Source organism: Schistocerca gregaria, chromosome 3, assembly GCF_023897955.1.
Source record: "Schistocerca gregaria isolate iqSchGreg1 chromosome 3, iqSchGreg1.2, whole genome shotgun sequence".
In the NCBI taxonomy this organism is placed as follows: Eukaryota; Metazoa; Arthropoda; class Insecta; order Orthoptera; family Acrididae; genus Schistocerca; species Schistocerca gregaria.
In genome coordinates, this window is record NC_064922.1 from 195,955,931 (window position 1) to 195,980,397 (window position 24,467).

A 24,467-nucleotide genomic window follows, 5' to 3' on the forward strand; every position below is an offset into this window, starting at 1 on the left:
GACTTCAGTTAGTGTCTTGAACTGTCACATTATGTTATATAATGAAAGAAATCTTTCAGAACACAAGCAGACTTTTTCAGGTCAGAGTTATCTACCTTGCCACATCTTGAAATATGTAACTATTCTTCTGATTCACCCTGCATAATCTATAGGACTAAATGCACTTCCAACAGCTTTTGGTGAAATGAATTTATTTATTCGGAAATTTCAATAATCAAATTTAATGCAAAAAAACAAAATCTTCTTGAATAAGTTGACAGTAAGGTTCACTCAAATTTGGAATGTGATTACACAAAGCTACTTGATGAAGATTTTTTGCCTCCCACTCCACACAGGCAATGGTCTGGGAAGTTCGTTGCGGGCTCGTAAGTGCTGCTCATCTCTTTCTCCAGCATCTGTGGAAAGAGCACCTGTTTACATGGCTGAGGCTACATTTAAACAATATCATTGCTTTTTAGTTAAAATAAAATAGTAACTGTGTTTTGTAATATTCCTAGTGACTTCATGCAACAATTTGGATTCCACATTTCAGATTAAAATTTTCCATTGTTTCCCTACATGACAAAAATTGCAAATGCCACAATGGTTCTTTTGAAAAGGACTTGGCTGATTTCCTAGTTTATCTCTAGAAGAGAGAAGGATTTGTACATAACAGTCTTGATATGAAGGATTTTTTTCTTTGTATTATGTTAATAGAGTATCTTTTGTTGACTTCTCATTTTCATAATAATATGTTATATATGAAACACACAGTCACTCCCATCCTTCTCACAGATCAATGATAGTTTTTGATGCCAAAATCTGAGAAAAGGAGGTTTGTTGCCTATTGTTGGTAGCTCTTGCCACCAAAGGCAGGCGGAGCAGCTGCAGCATCACAGAAGCTATGACACATGATTGGATGCTGTGGATTGTACCTTGCATAGAAGAGAATTACTATGGCCCACTAAATTCATCGTTGCCTTAAAGAAATTTTAGGAAGCACTTTGCCTGAACTGAGATGTGACCATATTGCTATGGACATCCCCTTTTGTTTGTCATAGTTACACACTGTGGACACTAACACCTCTGGCCATCAATGAGTCAGTTTTTGTTACCACCTGCTGCACCACATAGTCATGCTTTTTTCACTTGAAGTAGCTGAAGAACATTTGACAGTACACAGCATATTATTTGAATACTGATAGCAACAATCTCTCATGAAGAGTTACATGGTTTGAAATCAAACACTGGAAAGTCCATGCTGCAATATCACTGATTATGGGAAGGATATATTGCTATTCTCCATAAAGATGACATGTTGAGTTGCAGACAGGCACAACAAAAAGGCTATGAAACACCATACAAAGACATTGAATATCATAATGGATGCTTGTATGAAGTGCTGTCCTTTCTAACTCAGTTTGATGACACTTCCCACAATTTTCTCTGGATAAGGATTATAATATGGATTTAGCTCTCTATGTCTAGCCTGAGCAGCCTGATATGGTGATCACATGTGTGTGAATTGTGCTTGCTTGTGTGAACACATGCGTGTTTTCCTTTTCTGGTGAAAGCATTACCAAAAGCCTAAGGCGTAACTGTCTTTTTGATGTGCCTGTATACAACTCAATGCGTCATCTTTAAGGTGAGCAGCAACCTCTCCTTCCCATAACTGAAAAGAAGATGGCCTGGTCAGAGAAGCCACATCTCACAACTTGTATTTGCAATTGTGGAAATATCCTATGAAACAGCACTCAAGGACACTGAATATCATAATGGATGCCTGTAAGAAATTCTGTTGCTTCTATCTCAGTTTGATTGCACTCCCAAATTTTTTGCTGGATGAGGGTATAATATGGATCTAGCTCTCTGTGACAAATATATTGACAAGGAGATACATGCGGTTTTTAAGTTCCAATACTTTTCAGTGAACCAGTCTTACCTGCCAGTCTGATCTGTCATACTGGTGAACTGCCACCTATTAAACTTGAATTTTACTCTGGAGATACTGAGAGTTAGTCAATGTTTTAGAAACAATTTGAAAGGTCTGTCAACAGTAATGTATCCAAGTTTACTACTAATAAGTATATGCCTCTTCTAGGGTATATTGAGGATGAGCCCAAACAACTGGTTGCTGGCACTGTAGTGATTGACATGACTCCCAAGAGTACAAGCAAGTTCTTCAGTCAAGATATGGAGACTGCTATCACAGAAAAAAAACTCAAACACGTTATTTACAGGAGGTGAGATCTATTCGAATTTATTGTCCTGAAACCCTGCAAAATTCAATAAAGATATTCAAGCTCAGATGTCCTTGACTGTAATTACAAATGTCTATTGCAAATTTCTGACCCCAGAAATACTGTGTATCTTCCCCAAGTACGTTCTCCAGCATTGGATAATCCCCATCAGGAGAAAAAATTATCCAAAGGAGATGCACTACAATGAAGGGAATTTTAGGGGAAGGAATTGATGGAATGCTCAATGCCTAAAAGGTACTCAAAGACAAGTCATTGATGAGTGCGTTCCTTGTTGTCACTGTTCTTAATATTAATTCTAAGCAACATTGTACAAAACACAAGTTTGGTGTACCATAAGCCTTGCTCTGTATTTTGCGAACAACACGGCTACTTGGCACAAAACTGCAAGGTGGTAAAGGATGTTCCCCAGTGTATCAAGATACTATGTTAAGACATCTTTGTATTAATTGCAGTCATGCTGTCAGGCTGTTCAAAAAAAGAAGGAGATGCCTATGCTTACTGAAAAAGGAACCATAATTGATCACTTTTTGGCTGTCTTGAAGCATATGATATTTCCACTGCCCAATCAATAGTTCAGTGAGAAATGTTGTAGTGTGACATGCAAGTTTCATTGACTTTTAAATGAGATATGTATGGGATGGGGCCCACAAATGACAGCAGATTCACACACTGTATTCCTGAATGCTGGCAGGCAGTCCACCTTCATCAGCCAACTCCTGATTGATAGGATAAACTTACAGGTGATCAACACTCAGCCTTTGTCAGTAGATGCTTCAATATCCACAACTCTTGCTAAGAAGTGGATTGACTTGCTAAAAAGTGGACAGATGAACATTCATGCCAAGCTGGCTGCCTTCAAGGGTTTACATTGTTTCATGAAACATCTGACTGTGTCAGCATGCCAAAAGATGTGTTATAACAATCTGATTTTGATATGTATTAAAAAAGAGTGGTCATTACTGGTAGATAGTAGACAACATGTCTCCAACACATATTTCTGTCTCTGGCATTGTTGCTCTCTAAATTTAGGGAAATTCCCAGTGGAAGTCCTGCTGGAAGTTTAGAATGTACAGAGCTGTTACTCTCATTTACTTAGCCTTTTAAGAGCCAAATGATGACACTATACATCACTTCTGGTACTTAGAAGCAATAGGATCAGCACTGCTCAATAAAAATTATTGAGTTAGTGATCCTGGAAGGGTTCCACATCCTTTAAATGCTTGAAGACCAGAGATGAGTAGTTTGCCTCCCTTGAAAATCTACTGTCACTAGACCCACAACTTTCACAAAATTGAGATGCATTTCAATGCTTTGGAGAGAAGAGTATTGAGAATTGATGGTCTGAGATGAGTCTGTGGCAATCTGATTTTGATATGTTTAAAAAAGATCATGTAGAACGGACTCTCACGGATGAATCCAAAGAGTTGTGCTATTTGTTTCACCACTTACTTGAGAGAGACAGGCGAGGGAGCAGTAAATGATGAACAGTCTTCATGGATCTTTGCACTAAGTAGCACTAAGAGGGTGCCCCCTCTATTGATGACATTTTGGAACTTAGGTCTAGCTTGCTGTGTGATTTGACTGACATGATTATGAGATTCTGTTTCAACCAACTGTCATCACTGCAGATATTACTCAAGCCTTTCTGCAGTTCACTCTCCATCCTGATTATGCAACCTTACTCAATTCTTCTGCTAAAATATTGATTACAATAAAATTGAAGAAGAAATTAAAGCAAGACAAAAGACAGTTTATTGAATCAAACTTATTCTCAGGCTTGCTGGCAGCCCTTCTCTGCTTTCAGCAACACTTTCAGCAACACCCCAATATGTGGCACTCACTTATCTGTCCCAGTTTCCTACAGCTGCATCCTTACTGCACCAATACATATACATTACTTCACTGCAGGAACTGAAAAGAAGGGCAGCCAAGTTCTACTATATTATGAGTTATCTTTGCTAATGAAACAAGAATGATTATATTATCAAAATTAGTCACTAATACAGGGTATTTAAATATAATCTGGATGGAACTTGAAAGAGGACAGATTTTTTGGTGGGTCAGTAACACATCACTGAAAATTTTTGGAAGCAGCGGGAACTAAAAGGAACTTGTTATGAGCCTCTGTAGGCCTTCATAACCCTCTCATTGCAATGACATAAATTCCTATTGTAAAAAAATCCTACTTTGAGGTATTTAGTTGCTAAGACTGAGTTAGGATCAGATGCTGCCTCACTCACTACAGTGTAGTTGTTAAATGGTGAACATGGTTATCAACCAATCCTAAGTTATCTAAGAATACTGTTCCTAGATGAGTCCAGATGATGATCAAAGTGAGCTCCAATATTCACATTCTTGTGACACATTGGAGCGCACATATGGCACCCCCTTACACATAAATAGTATGTACAATTGCCTATAACTAATGTATAGTAAGAGCCAATGAGCACCTATGAAGAGAATAACACACCCATGACTTGAACTCTAAGAAATATTGACAGGGATGAGACTGCTATGCTAGTCTTGCAAGGCTAGTTCCTCTGATACTATCAGATAAAAAAAACTCTAGACTGATTTTGTTACAAGACAAGGATGGATAAAAGGAAATCTTGCAAGGAGAGAAATGTTTTCATCAACAGGGTTACAGAAATCCAAGGGTAAACATCCCTATTTCAGTGATTTATATGTTCTCTCTGTATCTCCTAGAGACCAATTTCTATGACTCCTCTGTACCTCTTAGAGAAGCCAAGAAATTCAAAAGCACAAATGCACCATGAACAGAAAAGGAGGATTGGAATTAGGTAAGTGCTAAATAAAACAAAAACATGAAATTTTCTCCCCTACAAGCTCCATAACACATTGCACATTGACGCGATTCTATAATCTTGTTCAGTAATCTGATGATGTCATGAATTGACTGTTGCATGGAGCATTGGAAATTGAAACATAAGGCAGATAAATATGCCTTGGACCACAGCTAAATGTGCATAAAACAAATATCACAAAAGACTCAAATACTGTATTGTATGACTAGTTGGATTATTGGTTTTGTCTCCATTACACAACAGTATTTTAGACATGAAAGTATAGATTCAAAAGCAGTATCTGTCACTGTAAACAGTTTGTACATAGTTATCTATGATGAGACAGTAACAGACTAGCAAACCTCTCCCTCAGAGAAATATTTTCTGACTGAATTGTCTAACTTTGAAAGAATATTTCTCTTACGAAATCCATTCAAACAATGAGCAAACCACCTCCTAGAATGTGGGGTGCCTTTCAATACAATAACTCTTGGGAACACTTTTTAGAAATACTCTTCAAGCAGAAGGATGTTACGCTATACTCAATATTTGTATCAATTTCTTATTTCAGAGGAGCTTCAAAACAAAATCAAATAGGATTCTAATTATTTTCTTCAACATGCAAATTTTTAATCATATTATGCAATTTAACTAACTTAATTTTCCTGGTGATTTTATTAATGTTTTTACCACTTCATTTGTTATTGTTGTTGTTAGTAATGCTACTATTACTACTATTACTGCTACTACTACTACTACTACTACTAATAATAATAATAATAATAATAATAATAATAATAGTAATAACCACAATGAAAATCAAACAACCTGTTTATAATTAGATTCAACATTACTGACACTCAGATAACTTTTACAAGAATTAGGAATAGGATCCTAGCACTGGCTGCATGATTAAGGTTAATAACTGCCTTGGAACACAAGAGAATAAAACTGCACAAATGTATCAGATGCAGCATAGGAGACATTGATTCATGCAATTCTATATATATATATAATGAAGTGGTACATTGCCTGGACACAACAATGTGTAGAGCCATGGCAGCAGTTGTGTTGCTTAATATTTCATAAGTGTGATTCAGTGTTCCTTCCATGTCCAAACATCATAGAGCACTGTGAAAACATTCAATGCTACATAGTAAACTGGTTGTTTGCCCATCTGAGGCTTATTTCCAGTAAAATTGCATATAATTCAACTCTGCTTCCACTTTTAATGGAACTAACAAATAGTCTTCTCCTTTATTCTGGACGCATTCCTCTACTCCTTTCAGCCATCTGTCTCTCAGTCTTCCTCTTGGTCTCTTTCCTTCCATTTTCATCTTGTGTATCCTCCTGGGTATCTTGTTCTCCTCCATTCTTTTAACGTGTCAATACCATCTCAGCCTTGATTTCTCTATCTCCTCCTGTAATAGTTCCACCTTCATTAGCTCTCTGATCCTCTCATTTCTTAACCTGTTTATCTTTGTCATTCCAATACTGTTTCTCAAGATTTTCATCTCAATAGCTTTTATTTGTTTCTCTCTTCCTTCCGTAACACAAGTTTCTCATGCATGTGTCAGGATTGGGACATAGTATGACCGGTATATAACCTTTCACTGATTTGGGTACATCCTTGCTCCATATCAGGCTTCTGACACTTTTCTGAAATGCTTCTGCTTTTCTACCCTGCTTGTTTATTTCTCTGTCATTTTTTCCATCTTCCTGTATCAGGCTTCCTAGGTACTTGAACCTCTCCACTCTCCTCAGTCATTCCTCACCAATTGTTATTCCAGTTGTTCCTCTCTCCTTCTTTCTTGTTGTGATAATCATCCCACTCATAGTAAATTTCATCCAATATTCTTGCACTGTTCATTCCCATATGTCCAACTGCTCTTGTACTTCCTCCTCCTTATTCCCCCAAATCATCAGATCATCTGCAAACACCATAGCTTTCATCTTCCTTTCACCAATTACTTGTGCTACTGCACTCATTGTATCATCTATCACTACAATGAAGAGTAATGGTGAAAGTGCACTCCCCTGCCTCAAGCCATTCTTCTGTTCAGTCCAAGATGATTTCTCTCCTCCCGTTTCACACAGTTCACACTTCCATGTACATTTACCTTATCCTTCAAATAATCTGTTTTGCTACTCCTCTGTTCTCCAAGGCTTTCTACACTTTGCTTCTATGTACACTATCATATGCTTTTTCTATGTCCAGGAAGGTCATTAGTATAGCTATTCCATATTCATAGTGCTGTTCCTGCAGTTTTCTCCCACAAGCCCAACCCTTCATCCAAGTCATAGGAGATGGGCAACGGCGTGAATTAGGGGATTGCTTGTAGGACCGAGGTCCAGTGGGGACTGTGTGTGCCCCGGGACCACTATGATAGCTGTGAAGGTCCTACAGGAACCCTGAAAAGTGACAGCTAATGGGGCTCTGGTGAAGCTATGATAGGCCCAGCAAGCCAGTAGTGGATTATGATTTCTGCTTTCAAAAATAGAATGGTCCTCGGAAAGGACAGATGTAAAAGAAGCTCATTTTGCATAAATAATTTTTGTTCTTTTAGTTAGTCATGAGAGGTGTTTGTTGTGTGTAGTTGATAGGAACAGAGAAGTGTAAGTTGAGTTTGTATCACACACATTTTGTGTTGTGTCTGTAATTGTTACTTGAAAGATAAACATATGGTAAGTATTGAATAAATGTGACATAAGTGAACATCATATCCTGTGACTTATATTGCTAGTGTTAAAAATTCAACAGTTGACAAGCCCAATAACTTTCTGCATTCTTAAGGAATCTTAAGTACCTCAACACTGCTGTGCTGACAATGAGATGAAAATGTATTCATCATTGAGAAACAAGACAAATCAAAATAATTACTTATATTTTCAATTCTCATATTGTAAATGATAAGATTTATAATGTGTCACTTCTGTTCTTCAGTATTTAATAGCTTGAAGAATATTGCCCAAAACCAATTCATTATGAATAACCAAGTTTGGAAAGACATTTTGAACATTTGATGACTTTTAGCGTTTTGAGAAGTGGCAGACATTAGACACTCCAAGGTGTGGGCAGACTAAAGGCTAGCACCTGACTACTGGATGGCCATTCTTCTCTTGGCTTCCTCATTACACACCATTATCTCTTTTACTTTGGTGCACTGAGTACCTCCTATACACAGAGGGGCTTCTCTCAGCTTTTCCTTCCTAACAATACGTTTTTATCTATTAATCTGTATTTATGAATCAATAATAGGACAAACATTCTTTTATACATAAACCACACATAGAAAAATATTCATCATTATTACAAATAGTGAAAAATTATACAGATTTGTGAACAGATGATAATAATACAGTGATATTTACAGCAAAGACACAAAGTGACAGTATTACAAACCTTGCATGAATTTATTCTGATGTTTAGTTTATGATCCGCAACATATCATAATTGTGAAAAAGCGAGTACAATCATAACTCTCTTTCTAAAACTCTTTTGTTCCATATTGATATGATCAATGAAAGGTTCTGAAGCAAAATTTGATAATGAAGTGGACAAGTAGGATTGTTGAAAGCAAGTAAGTGAGAGAGAACAGAGGTGCAGTGAAGGAAAATTTGTTATTAGGTTGGAGAAATGGGTCATTCAACTCATCCAGAGAGTGACTGAACCAGGAATCAATTGCTTTATTTAAGTATGAAACATCCCTGCAGTCACTGAAATGAACTAACAAAATCCTAGTAGATCTAAATCTGGATTTTCTGATGGGGATGTGAAACGTACACTCCTGAAAACAAGTCCATCATGCCATTTGGACTGTAGAACAAAACTGATATACAAATAGCAAGGTTTTAAAAGTGAGTTATCTTAGCCTGACACCAAAACATACAATTAATATTTTGTGAAATTTTATCAGCAGCAATTGCATACAAATGAAGTTACCTTCACACATTTCACAGATTGTACAGCATGCAAGATCACAATCACAGATTCAAGTACCTGCAGACAGATTGTCCTTGGCAACAATTTCAGTACCCTGTAGCTACAATTCAGTTGACAAATCATGCATACAGACCATCATAAAGGTGTCAGATGTAATTCTTTGTTGTCATTTTCTACTTCACATCCTTATGTTGCCAAAGTTGGCCAAGGGGTGCTGTTGCTGATGCAGACAAACTAATCTCATCCACATATACAGGCATGACAAGTATGCTAGAACTTTGAGCCTAACTTACAGAATTTGTAATGTATGGACAGTCTCTGTTGTGAGGAGGCACCTCCTTAGCATTTTAGGAATGGAATAAAATAAACTGGATGATATTGTGAAGGCATCTTGAAATGCTGTTATTTCAATTAGAATAGTCAACAGGCAACTGTTGATACCCAGTGTAGAATCAGATCATTAAATTTAACCAGAAGTGCAATTCCGTTAAAAAAAGGTATGGGCAAGGAGGGATTCCACAGACGTTAAAAATGGAAAGGGTTAATTGTAAACCCTATGCAAGGAGCAAGCCATATGTGTCATAGCAACAATTTATGCAAGACCTTGAAGGAATAGAATAGCGTGCTAACATAGTCCATGTAAATGTTTTTGTAGAGTATTGCATCGGCTGATACATGTCTCCAGATTCTCACATAGTGTAGTGCTTAGCAGAATGTTGCCTCTTTCCGCAAATGCTGTAGACAAATGAGGTGGTTATTATTTGCATTGCTGAGCATAATGACACAGTCGTAGTTCCAGATGTCAGTACAAATAAGTAAATAAATTTATCTAGAAAATTATGTTAATACCAAACAACAAACTTAACAAAATAAGGAAATACCAAAACCTATAAAGAAAATAAGTAAAACCAGAAAGTTATAAAAATATACATAAACAAAAACAAACAATGGAAAGTTCAGGGTGGAATAAGAACACTATTATGAAAAGGATAGATTGCTGCAATTCATCAAAGGTGTTGAGTTACAGACATCTACAATGAAAAGACTAAACATATAAGTTTTTGGACAAAACAATGATTCTGCAGAAATAGAAAACAAAAACACACACATATACACACACACACACACACACACACACACACACACACACACACACACACACACACACACAGCCAATGCCTCTGTCTGTTGTGACTGGTTATCAGAAACCGATGATCTCAATTCGGGAATTTACATGAGAGAGTTGTAGCATTGGTGAAATATTGAGATATCCAAGTCGTAGGTCTATCGGTTGACAGGGAGGAGGGAGAGGGGTGATTCTAAGAATTTTAGAAGTGGGAGCCTTATTAGCAAGAGGGTGAAAGGAGCAGACTGCCCAGGGATTTCTGTTTTTGGAGATCTGTGGAGTAATTGTGGAAGAAACTATTGCTGTAGATGTCAAAGCTTTCAGTATTGACATTTGGTGTCATTGTCTGAGAAGTAGAGTATGGTGTATCTGATATGGAGGAGGTGCAGTCTAGACAAATAAGGAATCCAGCACTTCCTTTCAATAAACTTGCAAAGTCAGCACTACAGATGTGACAACCATGGGTGACTAGGTTGTATGGAAGAGACTTACTTCCTGCGCACGGGGTCCCGAATTTGATTCCCGGTGGGGTCAGAGATTTTCTCTGCCTTGTGATGACTGGGTGTTGTGTGTTCTTCATGATAATTTCATCATCATTGACTTGCAAGTCGCTGAAGTGGCGTCAACTAAAAAGGACTTGCAATACGGCGGCCGAACTTACCTGCATGGGGCCTCCCGGCCAACATTGCCATACGATCATTTCATTTCATGGAAGAGACTACTTGGTATGGAATGTGTGGCAGCTGTTGAAGTGGAGATCACAAAGATGTCCTCTTTTAAACTGAATCAGATGAGGTGTTTGGGATTCTGTTTAGTTAGGAAGGATTCCTCTAGATGGCTCCCTCTAGATGACCCTATGTCAACATATTCATCAGCCATTCTCAGTCTAACAATACATTTTCTCTGTGTTGACTTCCACCTTACATATGACTATATCAGTGCCTTTACCTGTATAAAACCCACTAATCACCAACAAACCTCTTCTTCAACGGCTGCCACCCATTCCAAAACAAGAAATCCCTTCCGTACAATCTCGCCACCCATGATTGTTGCATCTATAGTGATAGCAGCCCCTCTTCAAATATACCAAGAGCCTCAGTGAGGCTTTCAGAGAATGAAACTACCCTCCCAATCTTGTACAGAAACAGATCTCCCATGCCTTGTCTAGGCAGTCATCTACCATCTGCTACATATTCACAGTCCAGCCATAAAGGAGCACTCCCCCCAGGACTAGTGGAACTGAATCAAATTCTCCACCAGGTTATCAGCTACCCCCTGTCATGCCCTAAAAAGAGGAACATTCTTCCCACAATCCTTCCCACCCCTACCACAGTGGTATTTCGCCACCCACCAAACCTACACAATATCCTTGTCGACCCTTATTCCATCCGCTTCCCAATACCTTGCCTCAGCACTCAGATCCCTACAACAGACTTAGATGTAAGACCTGTCCATACATCCTCCCATCACTACCTAATCCAATCTGGTCACAGGCATCTCTTACCCATCAAGGGGCAGGGCTACCTATGAAAGCAGCCATGTGGTCTACACATAAGTTGCTAATGTTGCGCTGCTCTCTACGTGGGCATAACAACCAATAAGCTGTCTGTCTAATTGAATGGCCACTGACAGACTGTCACCAAAAGAGAGCTGTGCCATCTAGATTCTTCCTAGCAACACCAGCTTTCTGAACGGTGCAGGTAGGAAATCTCCCTACCTACCCCTTTCCTTGCTACCCTTTTCCTTGCATCTGCATCCACTCAAGCACTACACAGCTTTCCACTCTGCCAGCACATCCACTAGTCTTTTGCCCCCGACCCTAGTTCTCTTCAACCCCTGCCCCGCCCCCTCCAAACTTCTCAACTGGACCAAACAACCCTACCCTGTCTCCACCATGGCCCTGCATGCTCCCACAAGCAGCAGTACACTTTCCCCCTCCCCTTACCCTGACACCCCTCCCCCTTCCCTTCCCATGTCTCTTCCTTACCCTCACCACCTATGCCAGACTGCTACTCCCATCAACCACAGTTATGGCTCAGTCCAGATACAGTGGCCAGAAAAAGTGGTCATGTACGTATGAGTTTTGAGAATGTGTGTGTGTTTCCACAAGAAGTCTTTTTGGCTGAAAGATTAAATGTGTAGTATTCTTTTTGTTGTGCCTGTCTGCTACTCAAAATCTCCTCTATATGGTGGATAGCAATCTATCCTTTTCATAATACATAAGTAATGCAGTGAGCTTTCAAATGCAGAATGTTTTGTAGGTACAGTAAATACCGGTTTCTGGTAAAAACGTGTATTTTGGATAGTCTATGTTTTTTTCTTTTGTTATTTATGCAGTCTTGGTCCCCATTAACAAGGATAATTTGGAAGCTTGCTGTATTTGATAAAACATCGGCAGTTTCATTTTTAATTCGATTTTGTGCTAACCAAACCATTTCCTATTTGTTATTTTCTACAAGAAAGTGTTCAGGAAAACATGTTTTCCTTCTCATCAAATTATACTGACATATGACATCTGTAGTTTTCTAGCACCAGAATCTTGTCCAAAGTGTCATAATTAAGAATAATATTTTAGTTTTGTACTACCTTCACCTCAGAATTCCCCTTTATGACCTTGTTGTGGGATTTGCCATGAATAACTCTCTATAGAGCTGTTCTAGCTGTGTAGCAAAACAGATGATCTGATTTTAAATCTATTTAGTCTGTATTTTTCCTCAGTGCTTCTGATGACCCTGATATAACACACCTAAACTTATAACTTTTTTTTTCTTTCAACTCTGCTAACACATCTGACAATTCATATGTTTTATTTTTATTTTTATTTGTTATTTTTTAGAAGCAGTTATGTTTACAAGGTCAGCATCATTGTCTATCTAGCCAATTTAGTGTATCAAGGTGTGGGAAGAGAACTAGCTGGATGTGTCGCTGCCTGAGTTCCCTCAGCCCACTATTCCCAATATTATTTCATATGGCCTGGTATACTGATTTTCTGGGACTTGCACACCTTCAACATTTCTACACATGGTAACTCCCCAGCCAGGCCTTATAGATTTTCTTTTAACAGTATTGGCATACTGGCCACATTCCACAATCTTAAGACAGTTAATCACCTTCCTACGCCAAAATCTAGGATAGGACTTAACATACACAAGTAGTTACCACAGTGCCAAGCAAACTAGTTATGTAATGAAGACTTTGGAATCTGTGTTAAAACAGTGAATAATCTGAGTCCTAGAAACCAAGTACTCTCTTAGCCAATATTAATGTGGGCTCAAAAGTCACTATTCGCCTGTTGGCATTATGAGCATGTTGCATGTTGGATGCGTATGCATTTTTGGGTTTAGAACACAATAGTGTGAGCTTATTAATGCTAAGTCAAAAGTAGTTCAAAGATGTAAAAATTTGTCCTAAATGGAGAATGATAAATCAAAGTAAGCAAAAAATTATAAGTCTGATGCATTATGTTTAAATTTTTGCTTGGTAGCCTCAGCCCAGTGTCTATGAATGGTATGATAACGCAGCATGACTGGCTGGCTATATTAGTACTCCCGTGGTAAACACTGTCCATCTCTTTGACATATCCAGGTCTCATTGATCCACACACACTGTACACCCATAAACTAAGTGGGATGGCACAAAAGTGTTTTAAAATTCAGGTAGATGTGCCTCTTCTCTTCCCCAATATCTGTAGTTGAGATACTGAAAGTTCAGTCATCTGCATAAAGCAGTTTATATTAGACAAAAATGAACTTGGATCAAGAGGAAGTCACATATCTCCATTGTATACATGTTAATCTCAGATTATTTCACAATGAACTAGTATTACCTGAATAAGATTTTCACTCTGATGTGGACTGTTTACTGATATGAAACTTCCTGGCACATTAAACCTGTGTGCTGCACCGAGACTCAAACTTGAGTTTGAGTCTGGGTCTGGCACACAGTTTTAATCTGCCACGAAGTTTCAAACTAGGATTAGCTAAAACTACCAGGATTTCATCATATAAAGGCAAGTACAATTGCAGTTGACAAATTGCCTGTTTACTTCCATCTCAGGTTCTTTGGCTAGCATTTGTTTGACAAGTTTTCCGACATTTCACTGACACAAATGGATGACATTTCATTTTTTTTTTTTTTGAGTCATTAAGGTTAAATTAAAGAGAGTATCAACAAAAGTTCTCCCATATGAACTCTTGGAGATGAGTCCTAATTAACATGAGAAAGTTTAAAACTTTCTCTTAGACACTTAGCAGCAGAGTGTGAAAACAAAATCTGCACTTTTTACAGTGAACAGTTAAGTGTAGGGAGTTTGACAGGAGTCAATAATGACTGAAAATATCCAACAAAAGTGTTCTATAGACTTAATTAACAATAACTACACAATCTGTATTAAAACCAAGTACGTGATTAAACTGTTAGGACAGCTGCAGCTCATCAGTGAACAGAAATAGTAAGCACATGTAAGTCAATTAGAGAAAGCATTTATCAGCCAATAACAAAATGTTGGGTCTCAATGGCAACATGCTGGACTGTTGTATGAAAGGACTGGAGTTCAGTCCCAAGTTAGTCCAGTGACTTTTTCAAATTCTTTTTCAGTTATCTCTTCCATCATCTTTGGCAATGTTTGTTAACATGCACAATGCTGAGTTGCATCATGGTCTGACTCCACCTCAAAGTGTACATCCCAAAATATGTGGATGGATAAGACTGTGCAAAAGTCTGATGAAGGTAACAGTATACCACATCCACAAAGGACAGTGTCAAGTAAACGGTGGTAAGTCTAACTTTTGAGTTAATGTATTTTGTTTATGACTGCATACACTATCTGTGTTGTTAGTTTCTTTAGCATTGAATAAAAGTGAATTTAAAGCCTGTGCACTAATGAAACTGTCATCCACACAGAAAACTGTTCAAATCCATGCTCAATGATCTGTAATATGTATGTTTGCGTCATACTAAGCAAAGCCTGATCCGACAGTTCATGCACATAGTCAAATTTGCTGTACCGCCTAACTGCCATTACCAGGTGATTGTGAATTATCAGCTGCTGCATGACGTATTCTCTACAGTGTTAGTTATCAAGGTAATTATGACAATACTATGTTTTGAAAGTTTAACATCTGAATATGTCCCTTGCTATTTCTTAGCTTTCTGGACAACTATGGTGTGCAGAATTCTGTGTTCAAGATCCTTCAAGCACTCAGAATTATAATGTTTCTTTTTGTTTGCTTTCTGGATGATTCACAACTTTGATATTTTTCTGCAGTAAAGAAGTTTCTTGAAGAAGTTTGAGAATTTTCCTCCATATTTACAAAACAATACCTTCAACAACAAACACTATGTGTCTGTGATGTACAATTCAATCAGAAATGTGCAACAGGGACCAAGCCTGTCTTTTGACAAAAATGAATTTTCAACAGTTTCTAATTCTTTAGATGTCATTTGTTGGATTTAGCAACAAATGGATCTAAATTTCATATATTCTGTATGTTATAATAACATGACAGTTCCCCTTGAACTTGCAGTCCTGAACTTTGCACATTTTGCTAAAGAAACAATACTGTCAAAATGGTAGAGTAAAACATTTTCACAGTTAGTACCACTGGGTGCTTGGTTTCTTTTAGGTACTGATGATTGCATTGTTGCTTGAAGACATAAACACAAATTAATGGGAGAAAGTGTATCAAAAAAGAGAAAAGGGCTGATAAACAAAGGCCTGTATAAGAGAAACGTCATTAAGAAAGATGAAATTAAATGTTTGGCTCATAAGAATCACAAAGGGCAGGAAGTTCTTGCAAGTGCAACTGGATCTCCATGCAGGTAGCTGAAGAGGTTATGATATTCTTTTATTATGACAATATATTTTCATTTTAAGGTGCAAGAAACATTGCTTCAACTATTTTACTGAACATCAGCAAATAGTAATAATCCATGTAAACAACTCTGGTACAGAAAAAGAACAAGATATATACTGGCAAGGGTTAACTGAAACAATACCTGTAAAATGTAGATGTCCTCGAAATGGTGAAGAATCAATGAAAGCCAATTCTTTCATTTGTAATGTACTTAGTAGTGGCATAAAAATAAAGTCTCGTCATGAATTATTTGTAAACTTACATGGAACTACTGTAAAACTCTCCGATGCACTTGTGCATTACTATTGCAAGGGAAATTGCTGAAGGATGCTCATGGGAAACACAGCAACTCAACAAATGCTTGCAGATGAACTTCTAAAGGTAAATGATCATATAGATTCATTTCTTGTGGATGAATCTCATTATTCTGGCAAAGAGATGTCAGATTAAATGTGGCCAAGACATAGATACTTGTGAAAGTAAAATACCCAGAATTCAAAAGTATCATACAAATATGATGCAAACAATTTCAGACCAATTTTTTGCTTACTTTTGGACGTCCTCAAACAGATACATGTTGCATGTGTGAAGAGCTGTCAATGAAAATTAAAAACCCTATCTTAAATGAAGTTGTGAAGAGGGTTATGGTGGTAGAGATTAGCACACCTTAGACAAGTAAAGAAATTCCACAGACATATAAAAGAGGTAAAAGTGATGTCTGTAAAGGACAATGGTGTAGCAGGGATTATATGCAGAATCTCCCACTGCCACACATACCAGTGCAGGAAATATTTTATTTATGACAGTTATGGGTAAATATGTTCAATATCCATGGCTTAAGAAGTAGTAAATCAATCTTTTATGCATACCATAATGGAGAGGCTTAGAAAGGATCAAATGTGGTATGTAATAATGAATACTCTGCTCAAGAATTACAAGAGGAAGAGATATAATTGAAAAAGACTGGGAAATAGAGGAAGATTACAGTTAAATTACAAGGCCAGCCAGAGATTCTGAAATCAGATACTTGGATTGTAAGGCACACCCAGGAGCAGATATGAGTTCACATTACAATTTAGTAGAGATGAAGAGAAGACTGAAGTTTAAGAGACTGGTCATGAAGAATCAATGTGCAAAGAAATAGGATACAGAAGTACTAGGCAAAGAAGAGATATGCTTGAAGTTCTCTGAGGCTGTAAACACTACAATAAGGAACAGCTCAAAGCAGTGCATTTGAAGAAGAATGGATATCTCTAAAAAGACAATCACAGAATTTGAAAGAAAAAAATAGGTACAAAGAAGGCAACTGTGAAGAAACCATTGGTAACAGAAGAATTACTTCAGTTGATTGAGGAAATAAGGAAGCAGAAAAATTTTCATGGAAATTCAGGAATACAGAAATACAACTCACTTAGGAATGTAAATAAAACAGAAAGAAACTTCCACATGGGAAAAATATATTAAAAACAAAGATTCCAAGACTTACCAAGCGGGAAAGCGCCGGCAGACAGGCACATGAACAAAACACACAAACACACACACAGAATTACGAGCTTTCGCAACTGGCAGTTGCTTCGTCAGGAAAGAGGGAAGGAGAGGGAAAAATGAAAGGATGTGGGTTTTAAGGGAGAGGGTAAGGAGTCATTCCAATCCCGGGAGCGGAAAGACTTCCCTTAGGGGAAAAAAAGGACAGGTGTACACTCGCACACACACACACACATATCCATCCGCACATACACAGACACAAGCAGACACATTTAAAGGCAAAGAGTTAAGGGCAGAGATGTCAGTCGAGGCGGAAGTACAGAGGCAAAGAAGTTGTTGAAAGACAGGTGAGGTATGAGCGGCGGCAACTTGAAATTAGCGGAGGTTGAGGCCTGGCGGATATCGAGAAGAGAGGATATACTGAAGGGCGAGTTCCCATCTCCGGAGTTCGGATAGGTTGGTGTTGGTGGGAAGTATCCAGATAACTCGGACGGTGTAACACTGTGCCAAGATGTGCTGGCCGTGCATCAAGGCATGTTTAGCCACAGGGTGATCCTCATTACCAACAAACACTGTCTGCCTGTGTCCATTCATGCGAATGGACAGTTTGTTGCTAGTCATTCCCACATAGAAAGCATCACAGTGCAGGCAGGTCAGTTGGTAAATCACGTGGGTGCTTTCACATGTGGCTCTCCCTTTGATCGTGTACACCTTCCGGGTTGCAGGACTGGAGTAGGTGGTGGTGGGAGGGTGCATAGGACAGGTTTTACACCGGGGGCGGTTGCAAGGGTAGGAGCCAGAGGGTAGGGGAGGTGGTTTGGGGATTTCATAGGGATGAACCAAGAGGTTACGAAGGTTAGATGGACGGCAGAAAGACACTCTTGGTGGAGTGGGGAGGATTTAATGAAGGATGGATCTCATTTCGGGGCAGGATTTTAGGAAGTCGTATCCCTGCTGGAGAGCCACATTCAAGGTCTGATCCAGTCCCGGGAAGTATTCTGTTACAAGTGGGGCACTTTTGGGGTTCTTCTGTGAGAGGTTCTGGGTTTGAGGGGATGAGGAAGTGGCTCTGGTTATCTGCTTCTGTACCAGGTTGGGAGGACAAGCAACAGTACCTCCATTATGGGCTCTGGTTATCTGCTTCTGTACCAGGTTGGGAGGGTAGCAACAGTACCTCCATTATGACAGCTGCCACCCATTCCATATCAAACGGTCCCTTCCCTACAGCCTAGGCCTTCGTGGCAAACGAATCTGCTCCAGTCCTGAATCCCTCGACCATTACACCAACAACCTGAAAACAGCTTTCGCATCCCGCAACTACCCTCCCAACCTGGTACAGAAGCAGATAACCAGAGCCACTTCCTCATCCCCTCAAACCCAGAACCTCTCACAGAAGAACCCCAAAAGTGCCCCACTTGTAACAGAATACTTCCCGGGACTGGATCAGACCTTGAATGTGGCTCTCCAGTAGGGATACGACTTCCTAAAATCCTGCCCCGAAATGAGATCCATCCTTCATTAAATCCTCCCCACTCCACCAAGAGTGTCTTTCCGCCGTCCACCTAACCTTCGTAACCTCTTGGTTCATCCCTATGAAATCCCCAAACCACCTCCCCTACCCTCTGGCTCCTACCCTTGCAACCGCCCCCGGTGTAAAACCTGTCCTATGCACCCTCCCACCACCACCTACTCCAGTCCTGCAACCCGGAAGGTGTACACGATCAAAGGGAGAGCCACATGTGAAAGCACCCACGTGATTTACCAACTGACCTGCCTGCACTGTGATGCTTTCTATGTGGGAATGACCAGCAACAAACTGTCCATTTGCATGAATGGACACAGGCAGACAGTGTTTGTTGGTAATGAGGATCACCCTGTGGCTAAACATGCCTTGATGCACGGCCAGCACATCTTGGCACAGTGTTACACCGTCCGAGTTATCTGGATACTTCCCACCAACACCAACCTATCCGAACTCCAGAGATGGGAACTCGCCCTTCAGTATATCCTCTCTTCTCGATATCCGCCAGGCCTCAACCTCCGCTAATTTCAAGTTGCCGCCGCTCATACCTCACCTGTCTTTCAACAACTTCTTTGCCTCTGTACTTCCGCCTCGACTGACATCTCTGCCCTTAACTCTTTGCCTTTAAATATGTCTGCTTGTGTCTGTGTATGTGCGGATGGATATGTGTGTGTGTGTGCGAGTGTACACCTGTCCTTTTTTTCCCCTAAGGGAAGTCTTTCCACTCCCGGGATTGGAATGACTCCTTACCCTCTCCCTTAAAACCCACATCCTTTCATTTTTCCCTCTCCTTCCCTCTTTCCTGACGAAGCAACTGCCAGTTGCGAAAGCTCGTAATTCTGTGTGTGTGTTTGTGTGTTTTGTTCATGTGCCTGTCTGCCGGCGCTTTCCCGCTTGGTAAGTCTTGGAATCTTTGTTTTTAATATATTCACTTAGGAATGAAATACATAGGAAGTGCAGGAAAGTTAAGATGAGACGGTTGCATAAAAATGTGAAGAAAACAAAAAGGAAATTATTGTTGAAAGGACTGACTCAGTATATGGAACGGAAATGAAGTCCCATGCTTCTTGATAAAGCATAGGGGAATGATGCGGGAGACCCGCATCACTGCACTAGGCAAGATCCTAATGGAGGTGGTTTGCTGTTGCCTTCCTCTGACCATAATGGGGATGAGTGATGATGTTGAAGGCAGGTGAAGATCACTGACCTCACTGGGAATCGAACCCTAAGACCCTGTGCTTGGGAAGGAGAATGCTACCATGAGACCATGAGCTGCGGACAACTCAGTATATAGGAAAGTTAAACAACATTTGGAAAAATAAAAGCAAGCGTAGTAACACTATGAGTGCAATTGGAATTCCACTGTTAAATGCAGAGAAGAGAATCAATAGTGGAAAGAGTAAACTGAAGGTCTCTATGAGGGGGAAGACTTGTCTGATGATGTGACAGAAGAAGAAACAATTGTACATATAGAAGAGACAAGGGATCCAGTATTAGAATCAGAATTTGAAAGAACTTTGGAAGATTTAAGGATGAATAAGGCAGAGGCAACATATAACATTTCATCAGAATTTTTAAAACCACTGGGGGAAATGGCAACAAATGACTATTCATGTTGGTTGCAGTATGTATGAGTTTGGACATGTAGCATCTGACTTTCAGAAAAACATCAACCATACAATTCTGAAGACTGCAAGTGCTGATAAGTGTGAGAATTATCACACAATCAGCTTAACATCTCATGATCCAGGTTGCTGAGAAGAATAGAGAAAAAAAGGAAAATCAAGGATTTGTCACACTATGATCGGGTTGGCTTTAGGAAAGTTAAAGACACCAGAGACAAAATTCTGACATTGTGGTCGATAACAGAAGCAAAAGAAAGAAAAATCAAAAGACCTTCATAAGATTTGTCGGCCAGGAAGAAACATTTGACAGTGTCAAATAGGACAAGATGTTTGAAATTTTGAGAAAAATAGTGGTAAGCTATAGGCAACGATGGGTAATAAAGAGTATGTACAAGTACCAAGAGAGAACAATGTGAGTAGAAGACCACAAACAAAGTGCTCAGATTAAAAAGGGTGTAAGACAGAGAAGTAGTTTTTCACACCTACTGTTCAGTCTATGTATCAAAGAAAAATGATGGAAATAAAAGAAAGATTCAAGAGTGAAATTAAAATTGAAGGTGAGAGGATATCAATAATAAGATTCACTGGTGACACTGGTACTCTTAGTGAAAGTGTAGAACAATTACAGAATCTGCTGAATGGAATGAACTGTCTAATGATTACAGAATATGAATAGAGAGTAAATTGAAGAAGGATAAAAGTAATGAGAAGTAGCATAAAAGAAAAAGTGAGAAATTTAATATCTGGATTGGTGATAATGAAGTAGATGTAGTTAAGGAATTTTGCCACCTAGGCAGCAAAATAACCCTTGACAGACAGAGTAAGAACATAAAAAGGAGGCTAGCTCTGGCAAAAAGAGCATTTCTTGCCAAGAGAAGTCTGCTAGTATCAAATATAGGCCTTAATATGAGGAAGAAATTTCTTAGAATGTACTTTTGGAGCAAAACATTGTCAGGTAGTGAAACATGGACTTGGAAAAACCACAAAAGAAAAGAGTTACAATATTTGAGATGTGGTGCTACAGCAGAATGTTGAAAATTAAGTGGACTGATAAGGTAAGGAATGATCAGATTCTCAGGAGAATTGGCGAGGAAAGGATATATGAAAAACACTGACAAGAAGAAGAGGTAGGATGGTAGAACATTTGTTAAGGCATTACAAAATAACTTCGATGATACTAGAGTGAGCTGCAGAGGGCAAAAACTGTAGAGGACAACAGAGTTTGGAATACATTCAACAAATAATTGAGGACATTGGCCATAAGTGCTATTCCGAGATGAAGAGGTTGCACAAGAGAGGAATTCGTGGTGGGCCGCACATTCACCATCCAATGATATGAAGATACCCACTTTGAAATAGGATGACAATTTCAGACTGCCAATTTCTGATTCCCTCATGCATTGAGTTACTCAACTTTGCAATTTCATAATAAATGTAATGTGACCAATGATGGAATAACAACCGTTTCATCATTAGGCTGAGATATGATACAATCTGAAGTAACCAAATATATTTAACCAATATTTTCCCTGCAATAATTTGAGAACAACTGCATAATGAAAAACGTAAATCCAAAACATGTGGTGCTTTGTTTTTTATGCTACAAGTGAAACATCTTCTGAAAGACTACTTCAGCAACTTTGCTTCATTCGCATACAGTACATTCTAGCAGCAGTATAGTAGATAACCTAACTTTTAGCTTTCTGCTCACATGCACACACACAGACACACACACACACACACACACACACACACACACACACACACACAATTTGCATACAATATTTACACTGGTTGTAAAGACATTACTTTCTTTACAATGTCATCTGGCCATAATACTTAATGCTATGCATGTGAAGTCAGTCTGAATTGTTATTTTTGCATACACCTCACAGAGCCTGTTTAAGGACCTTGGAAGTCTTGCACCTACTACTCAGCACAATTACTATTTAACAGTTTTTGTTGCTGATAATAAAAATCAGTTTCAACTGAGCTGTAGCGTATGTAGCCACAATATAAGACACAAAAATTATTTAGGCTATGTCTCTTTGTCCATGGTCCAGAATGGAGATATGTACTCTGGTGGTAAGATATGCAATAACCTCTAGTCTAACATAAAGCAAGGGTTACCAGTTCAAAAGGAAATAAAAAAAATGTACGTCAGTAGTCACTCTTTCTACAGTTAAGATGAATGTCTAGATTTAGGGACCAGATGTTCCTGTTAGCTGTAGTGATCCCCACAAGATTCCATAATCATGATCCAGGCACATAGTTGTATGGTGTGCCATAGAAGTCACAAGACATCAGCACTAGCAGATGCCCCCACTCTCGGTTGCAAGTAGCCTCTCTATGGGGCACTCTACTTGCTGGCCGATGGCCGATGGCTTACAGCGTCAGACCCAGCCACCCCTCATGTGCAGTCTCTTTACTTCAGCCGATCTGACTAGGACTAGTAGTGCAGCGATTCCATGTATCAAAGACTTGAAGAAATAAACTGTTGTGTTCATTATTATCTGTGTGATCTTGCAGTCAGAACACACTTGCAATGAGAAAAGTTGTTTTTCATGTGATAAGTTGCGCAGCAGCTTTCTGCATTAAGCTATGGCATTTTTCTTGTTGTGTCATGGAAGCTCCACTGTAAATGGTGCAACAACAGAGAGAACTTCTTATGGTCCTGCGACAGGCTGTGTCACTTTTATTCCTCCCCCTTATCCTCCAGCTACATTTCTTCCTCCAATTCTGCCATTTGATGAGGCAGCAGAAGATTTGGAAACACATGAACACCACCTACAGCAACATCTCTTGGATTTCTCCTGCCTCATCTCAAGTATTGTGGCGGTTGACCCCATTACAGAAACATTCTTTGTTGTCTTTTAACAATTCATGCTCACTGTTTTCTTCCTACTATCACTGCCACACAAACATTGTGGCTGCTAAGGTTGAATTCTACCAATGCAAGAAACAGCTGCATCAGCCTTATTGTGACTGGGCTGCAACTCTCCACAGCCTTAGTCATAAGTGCTGTTTTGTCATGTTTGAGTCAAAAGAATGGTAAATGGATGATATGACTTGAGAGATTATCGACACTGCCCCACATAAGGAAGTCCAGCATGGGGCCCTCCAATTATAAAACCCTTCCCTCAATGAGGTGGTGTCCTTTGCCCAGTCATGTGAGCAGTCACATACAGCTGATCACCAGCTGAAAGCATGGTGCGATGTCACAGGAGTGCAGGCTGTCCTAGCTGCATCCACTGCATCCAGGGAGGATGACATAATAGTGGTACAAGCCAACTGATTTGGCAGCTTCGACACAGCACATAAATGGCATTCCAGCTGCTGCTTTCTTTTGCCATCATGTGCATCTTGTTACTCCTATCATGACTGATCAGACCATCTGTCATAAGTGTTGGTTAAAAGGCCATATTCGGTAGTCTGCCAATCAATGGTACAGGAAGCAGTATTAGAGAACATCAGAAGCAGTTCACAATCAATCATCCAACAAGCATTCTATTGAGGTCTTCATTCTCTCAGAATAGCTGCACCTGCAGGTGGACACCACGGTTTCCCTGCTTAATGACCAAACATATTTAGATCTCAGCTCTCCTCTGCTATCACCAGTAAACAGGTGCCTACGGGAATATGGTAAACAGCAAATTCCATTGCTTGGTCAGTTCAGGGCTAATGTTACCTACAGATCAGTAACTTAGCCTATTGCCTTTTATTGTTGCTCTTGATACTAGTTAAGCAAACCTTTTCAGATTTGAAGCCTTTCAGGCCTCTGGCTTTTCAGTCATGGACTCCATACAGTTGGTATCTGCCGATGTCCTCTTACAATAACTATGGTTCAAATTTCCTCTGTGATCCCTG

General features: G+C 39.3%; 1 protein-coding gene across 1 annotated transcript in view; it reads right to left on the minus strand.

Annotated features, from left to right (window-relative positions):
- Positions 1-230: 230 nt before the first annotated feature.
- Positions 231-24,467, minus strand: part of LOC126354452 (uncharacterized) — a 205,587-nt gene continuing 181,350 nt past the window's right edge. The window contains exon 16 of the mRNA XM_050004146.1: positions 231-395. The gene's annotated coding sequence lies outside the window, so the exon portion shown is untranslated. The remainder of the gene's footprint in view (positions 396-24,467) is intronic.